At 39.2% G+C, this 7,831-nt stretch overlaps 1 non-coding gene across 1 annotated transcript; it reads right to left on the reverse strand.

The window, feature by feature from the left end:
* Positions 1-864: 864 nt before the first annotated feature.
* LOC127077963 (small nucleolar RNA R71) lies at positions 865-971 on the reverse strand. The gene has a single exon (XR_007787721.1). It is a non-coding gene; the product is annotated as a small nucleolar RNA R71 (small nucleolar RNA).
* Positions 972-7,831: the final 6,860 nt, after the last annotated feature.

Below are 7,831 nucleotides of genomic sequence, written 5' to 3' on the forward strand. Positions count from 1 at the left end.
TAATTAATATTTAATTTAGATCTTATTTTAGTTTTAACTTTTCCCCCAAACAATCAAAGTATTATCCGCCTTAGCTTTACGAAGTAACCTTAGAAAACGGTATATCGATTCATAAGTCCCTGTGGGATCGATATCTTTTAAAACTACGCGATAGAACTGTGCACTTGCAGTTTCTACCCCAAATTCGACTCATTAAGTCGCGATCAAGTTTTTGGCGCCGTTGCCGGGGACTTTTATTTAGTCGATATCGTAACTCTTCTGTTACACTGTAGAGACTAAGGCTTATTTTTTCTTTTCTTTTTCTTTCTTTCGTTGATTTGTATGCCATATACTCGCTCACAAGGCGAGCCGTTCTACTTACGAATCAACGATATCGAACTATATCTCCGAGTCTTACGACGAATTCGGGAATACCGTGCTGCGAACGATCTCCCTCCTGTCGAACTTCCTGATCTCAAAAATCTTCTTCCTTCGCCGATACCCGAGATGGCAGAACCAGCTCGTGCTCTTCGAGATTACGCCGCTCCATCGCAAGATGAGCCGCATTCGAGCATTGCTCCACCCGCAATCGAAGCAAACAACTTCGAACTTAAACCTTCACTGTTGCAGGCAGTACAACAGAACCAATTCTCTGGAAATCCTACTGAGGATCCAAACCTTCATTTATCCGTATTTGTCCAATACGAAGATACTGTTAAAGCTAACGGTGTCGCTTCAGAGGCAATTCGACTTCGTCTTTTTGCTTTCTCGTTAAGAGATAGCGCTAGAAGATGGCTCCAGTCTCTTCCTTCCAACTCAGTCACCACATGGAACGAGTTAAAGAAAGTCTTTCTTGCCCGATATTTTCCGCCGAGCAAAACAGCTATGTTAAGAGCCCAGATAAATGGATTTAAACAGAAAGATAACGAGTCTCTTTTCGAAGCATGGGAAAGATACAAAGACATGATGAGACTTTGTCCACACCATGGTTTAGAGGACTGGTTAGTAATTCATACCTTCTATAATGGTCTCTTGTACAACACGAGGTTAACAATAGACGCCGCCGCAGGTGGTGCACTAATGAACAAACCTTATTCTGATGCTTACCAACTTATCGAAAGCATGGCCCAAAACCACTATCAGTGGGGAAGCGAACGAACAATGGTAGAAAAACCTCAAACTAAAACTGGCATTTACGAGATAAGTAACCTTGATCATGTTAACGCAAAAGTGGATGCTCTGGTTGCCCTAACTCAGAATTGCGAAGTCTGTGGAATCCAAGGTCACACTCCTGCAGATTGTCAACTCCTAACAGGAATCCAAGCGGAGCAAGTAAACTATGCTTAAGAAAGCCCCTACTCGCATACCTATAACTCAAATTGGAAGAATCATCCAAATTTTTCATATAAGAGTAATAATGCTTTATACGCACCTAGACAATCTCCGAATCAAGCCCCAGCTATACCTCCGGGATATCAAAAGCCGATCCCATCTACACCTAACAATAACGCCCCTAAGAAATCCAACTTGGAAATCATGATGGAAAACTTTATAGCTTCTCAACAGCAAACCAATAAAGATTTCTTAAACCAGAATGTACACACTGGCGAACAAATTAAACAACTAGCAAGTAAAGTAGATGCCCTGGCTACCCATAACAAAATGCTGGAAATGCAAATATCACAAGTAGCTCAACAACAAGTGCCTACTGCTGCCCCAACTGGTACATTTCCTAGACAACCCCAACCTAACCCGAGAAGCCACGCTCATGCAATCATACTAAGAAGTGGAACGGAAGTGGAAGGACCGTCTGACCCAAGGATAGAAAACCAAAACTCTAAAAAGTCAACTGAGGAAGAAATTAAAACTAAGGAAAAGGAAGAGAGTAATAAGGAAACCGTAGAAAAGAAGGAACCTTATGTACCTCCACCACCTTATAAACCACCTATCCCTTACCCTCAAAGGCTTATTAAAACTAAAGATGCGGGACAATTTAAAAAATTTGTTGACCTACTGAAATAATTAAACGTCACAATTCCGTTTACAGAAGCTATTACGCAGATGCCCTCATATGCCAAGTTCTTAAAAGAAATTCTTTCTAATAAAAGGAAACTTGAAGATAGCGAAACCGTTACACTCACTGCTGAATGTAGCGCTATAATCCAGAATATGCCTCCTAAACTCAAAGACCCGGGTAGTTTCTCTATACCCTGTCACATAGGAAAATTTGTCATCGACAAAGCCTTATGCGATTTAGGAGCCGGTATTAGTGTTATGCCTTTATCCATATGCAAGAAACAGGAAATGGGAGAATTAAGACCAACTAAAATGTCTGTGCAACTAGCAGATCGTTACGTTAGATATCTTGTAGGAATTCTTGAAAACATTCCCGTGCGCATAGGTCAATTCTACATTCCAACTGATTTTATAATTATGGACATTAGAGAAGATGAAGTTACACCCATTATACTGGGAAGACCGTTCTTAGCAACTGCCGGTGCGATCATAGACGTAAAACGAGGACGACTCACTTTCGAAGTAGGAGAAGAGAAAATTGAGTTCATTCTTTCCCAATTTTTGAAAGCACCTGCAATAGAAGATACATGTTACTTCATGGATATCATCGATGAATGCATAAAAGAAACAGAGTTAGAAATCATCTGACTATCTTGCAGAAGACAAACTTAACCAATGTTTAGCAATAACACCGGACCCTACGCAATGCCTTAAGAAACCAACCCTAGACCTGAAAACACTTCCCAAAAATTTGAGATATGAATTCCTAGACTTAGAACTTGAACGACCAGTGATAGTTAATGCAGACCTAGGAAAACTCGAAACAGAAAAACTCCTGCATATCTTAAAAATATATCCAACCGCACTAGGATACAACATCACCGATCTTAAAGAAATAAGTCCTTCTATTTGTATGCACCGCATCATGCTAGAAGAAGACTGTAAAACTTCTAGGGAACACCAGAGGAGACTAAACCCGATCCTGAGTGAGGTAGTGAGGAAGGAAATAACCAAGTTATTAGAGGCAGGTATCATATATCCTATATCTGATAGCAAATGGGTTAGTCATGTACACGTAGTACCGAAGAAAGGAGGTATAACAATTATTGAAAATGAAAAAGGAGAAACTATAACCAAACGAATCGAATCGGGATGGAGAATGTGCATTGACTATAGGAAACTAAACAAAGCAACCCGAAAAGATCATTTCCCTTTACCATTCATTGACCAGATGTTAGAACGATTAGCAAAACATTCTCATTTCTGCTATCTAGACGGTTACTCAGGCTTCTTTCAAATACCAATTCATCCTGATGACCAAGAAAAGACAACGTTCACGTGTCCTTTTGGTACCTTCGCTTATAGACGAATGCTGTTTGGCTTGTGTAATGCTCCTGCAACCTTCCAAAGGTGCATGATGGAAATATTCGCCGATTTTCTCGAAAACATCATGGAAGTATTTATGGATGACTTTTCCGTATGCGGACAAAGCTTTGAAGAATGTCTTGAAAACCTAGAAAGAGTTCTAGAGCGATGTGTAAAAGTAAACCTAGTACTTAATTGGGAAAAATGCCACTTTGTGGTACAAGAAGGAATTGTTTTAGGACACATTATATCAAATAGAGGAATTGAAGTAGACAAAGCCAAAATAGAGGTAATCGAAAACCTTCAACCTCCGAAAACTGTGAGAGAAGTACGAAGCTTCTTAGGACATGCCGGTTTTTACCGACGATTCATTAAGGACTTCTCTAAAATAACTAAACCTTTAACCGGGCTATTGATGAAGGATGCTGAATTCATATTCGATAATAAATGTTTAGAAGCATTTCAAACGCTTAAACAAGCATTGATCTCCGCACCCATAATGCAGACACCAGATTGGAATGAACCATTCGAAATAATGTGTGATGCCAGTGATTACGCTGTAGGTGCTGTTTTAGGACAACGAAAGGATAAAAAGCGTCACGTTATATATTACGCAAGTAGAACTCTAGATGAAGCACAAATGAATTACGCCACGACCGAGAAAGAACTTCTAGCAGTAGTATTTGCGCTAGATAAATTTCGTACTTACTTGGTCGGAGCCAAAATAATCATTTACACTGACCACGCTGCTATCAAATACCTCTTAACAAAAAAAGATGCTAAACCTAGACTCCTAAGGTGGATCCTGTTGCTACAAGAGTTCGATTTGGAAATCAAAGACAAGAAAGGAACTGAAAACGTAGTAGCAGATCACCTCTCTAGACTTGAGAACCTTGAACCGGAAAGAACACCAATTAACGATGATTTCTCGTACGATAAACTTATAGCTACTTTGGGAGAAAATAACACTGATAAACAGGTAGAAACCACCTTAGCCATATCTGTTACGCCATGGTACGCTGATCTCGTCAATTATTTAGCTGCCGGAATAGTTCCACCTACTTTATCCTACCAGCAGAAGAAACGATTCTTCTATGACATAAAACACTATTACTGGGATGACCCCTTACTCTTTAAAAGAGGCCCCGATGGTATTTTCCGTCGGTGTATACCCGAAGAAGAGGTAGAAAATATAATCCAACAATGTCACTCCGCTCCTTATGATGGACATGCAAGTACATCCAAGACCTGCTCTAAAATCCTACAAGCCGGTTTTTATTGGCCAAATATATGGAAGGATGTGCATGCGGCTATTAATAAATGTGATAGATTTCAACGCACAGGAAACATATCTAGACGTGACGAGATGCCACAAAAGGGCATTTTGGAAGTAGAGATTTTCGACGTGTGGGGGATAGACTTCATGGGACCTTTTCCATCCTCTTTCGGTAACAAATACATACTCGTGGCAGTTGACTACGTATCAAAATGGATTGAAGTTATAGCTTCTCCAACAAACGACACACGAGTAGTAACTAGACTCTTTAAGAATATAATATTTCCAAGATTTGGTGTCCCAAGAATAGTAGTCAGTGATGGTGGATCGCATTTCATATCCAAGGTACTCGAAAAACTACTGTTTAAGTATGGCGTAAGGCATAGAGTAGCGACACCTTACCACCCTCAAACCAGTAGGCAAGTGGAAGTGTCTAACAGAGAAATCAAGCAGATATTAGAAAAAATAGTCGCCACCTCAAGGAAAGACTGGTCATTGAAATTACCAGAAGCTTTATAGGCTTATCGAACTGCTTACAAAACTCCCATAGGGACAACCCCATTTAAGCTCATTTATGGAAAATCCTGCCACCTCCCGGTAGAATTAGAACATAAAGCCTATTGGGCTATTAAAAATCTAAATTTAAACTATAAGGCCGCCGACGAAAAGAGAATCCTTGATATAAGCGAATTAGAGGAACTCAGAAGAGACGCTTACGAAAATGCCAGAATCTACAAAGAAAGAACAAAACAATGGCATGACAAGCGCATATCAAGGAAAATCTTCAAACAAGGCGATACAGTCCTTTTATTTAACTCTAGGCTAAAGTTATTCCCGGGAAAACTACGATCTAGATGGTCAGGTCCATTTCAAATTACCAATGTTTTCCCTAGTGGAGCGGTGGAAATTAAAGGAAAATCTATGGAACCGTTTATCGTAAACGGGCAGCGTCTAAAACATTATCATCATACAGAGAACATTGAAGACACACAAGTCCTGCATTTAGACGTAGTGCCTCCAGAATTTATAGATTATAATTGATATTTTTTATGTCGAGCTTGCGACATTAAACAAAGCGCTTAGTGGGAGACAACCCACAAATATTTATATTTTCATTTCTTCCTTAATTATTCTTTTAAATTTTATTTAGTATTCTTTCTTAATTTATTTTAATTTATTAAAAAACTTTTCTCTTCTTCTTTCGGCATTTGGCCAAATCCTGACTAAAACTCTTGTTTTCTTTTTCTCTAGCTAACACTAACCTGATGGGACAAATTGATCGTATGGGTATCAAATTCAGAGGGAAAGCTCAGAAACAAAGGTTTGAGGAACTAGCCACGAGAGAGATGCTGCCTAGTGAAATTCTGGCATAGTCAGTATTCAGATGTTCTACTTCAAGTCATGACATCTGATCTAACATTGTACCTATTACAGCAAGACAGTTGCTACCCTCTGTACTAATGTGCACCCTTTTCACAGTGTCACGACCTCTTCTTCTATGTCATCCTAGAATGGAGGGACACCTAGTTATGTGCACCATATCATTCACTTATGTTGTTTTCCTACACAGATATCAGCAAGATGTCTCAATCCTGTTTTGGACATTATCTGTTACATTGTTCCAGTTTGTTGGTCATGTACTTGTATTTCCTAAATTAAAGGTTGTAACAAGTTAAACTAATCTCCACTTATTAAGGAGCTAACAAATAGATTATTTGCCAGGTTCATTAATTGTAGCTTAGTTGTTAGTTTCCTAGATTTTAGATCAGCTGGTGGATTCCTGAAGAATAGCCTGAGAAAAATCCTGAAACAGAAAACTAACCATCCAACAATTTAGCATATGCAGTGAGGAGTGAATGTCACAACATTCCGTTTGACATCCAAGTCCAGAACCATATACTAAGTCTGTTTGGTTCCTGAAAACAGACTGAGCTAAATTTGCTGTACTGTAAAAGACCAACCAGTCTCTACATCAGTATTAGCTTTCTGGAAGAACTGTCAAGACACCCAGTTTGACAGGTTCACAATGATCTTTTGGCCAGGTCTGTTGTGATTTTAAACTCCAGACTTCACTACATACTGAACTGAAATCATCAGCTTATTAAACAGTATGTGTTGTTGTTGATGAATGTCAAAACATTCTGATTGACATTCCAACAGAAGGCTATGTATCAGGTCTGCTATTATCTAGATGAACAGACTGGACTACATGCTTAGTTATGGCAGACATGATTATATCATACAGAAGGTAAACAAACACAGGAAGTTGTTAACCCAGTTCAGTCCAACATGACCTACATCTGGGGGCTACCAAGCCAGGAAGAAGATCCACTATTAGTAGTATCAATTCAGAGTTAAACTCCCCCGTTTACAACTCATCACTTAATCCCTACCCAATGCAATCTATACCTAGGAACTCCTAGATAGAAACCTCCAGTTTCCATTCCTATCACTACAAATACAATGTAATGTGCAAACACCTTGAACTTGCTTCACAACTTCATTCAAGAACATAATTACTCTTGCCTACAGGCTTTGAGTAACAAACACTCTCAGGTTTACCACTGAGAAACACATGGTAACCTTCCCACAGATTGGGAGGTTTACCTTACACACACCCCTAAAAATTCATTCTAAGAGGCTTACGAAGACTAGATTACAATCAGCTATTTATAACCTAATCACCCAACTGGATTTGGGCCTTCAGAAAATTGCAGCAGACTTGTTCTTTGCTGTTGCAACTTCAGCAGAAAAATTCTGCTACAAACAAGGTCTTCAAGTTCCTAAACTCTCTCCATATATATCTCCATGTTTAGAGCCTATATATATTCTGATTTAGTCTTCAAGACCTCCACATGGGAGTTAGGATATTCACCAGATATCCTTGCTGATCCCATGACATATACTGAATTAATTAATTCAGTTTCCTACACATGTGCGATGTCACAGACCTGATGTCGTGACATCGTACATGACATGTTGGTCCAGATGTTGAATTTCTTCAACCCAACATATTAAAACAACAGAGATGATTCCATTATTTGTTTTCTATAATTACTGCCAATCCTAAGGAATCAACAATCTCCCCCTTTGGCAAATTTTAGCTAAAACAAATAATCCTCTGTCATTCTCTCCACCACCACAAACACTTATGTTGGTGTACATGAGGAGGTAGAGGAACAAGACACAGTTGTT

Source organism: Lathyrus oleraceus, chromosome 4 (assembly GCF_024323335.1).
Source record: "Lathyrus oleraceus cultivar Zhongwan6 chromosome 4, CAAS_Psat_ZW6_1.0, whole genome shotgun sequence".
NCBI classification, from domain to species: domain Eukaryota; kingdom Viridiplantae; phylum Streptophyta; class Magnoliopsida; order Fabales; family Fabaceae; genus Lathyrus; species Lathyrus oleraceus.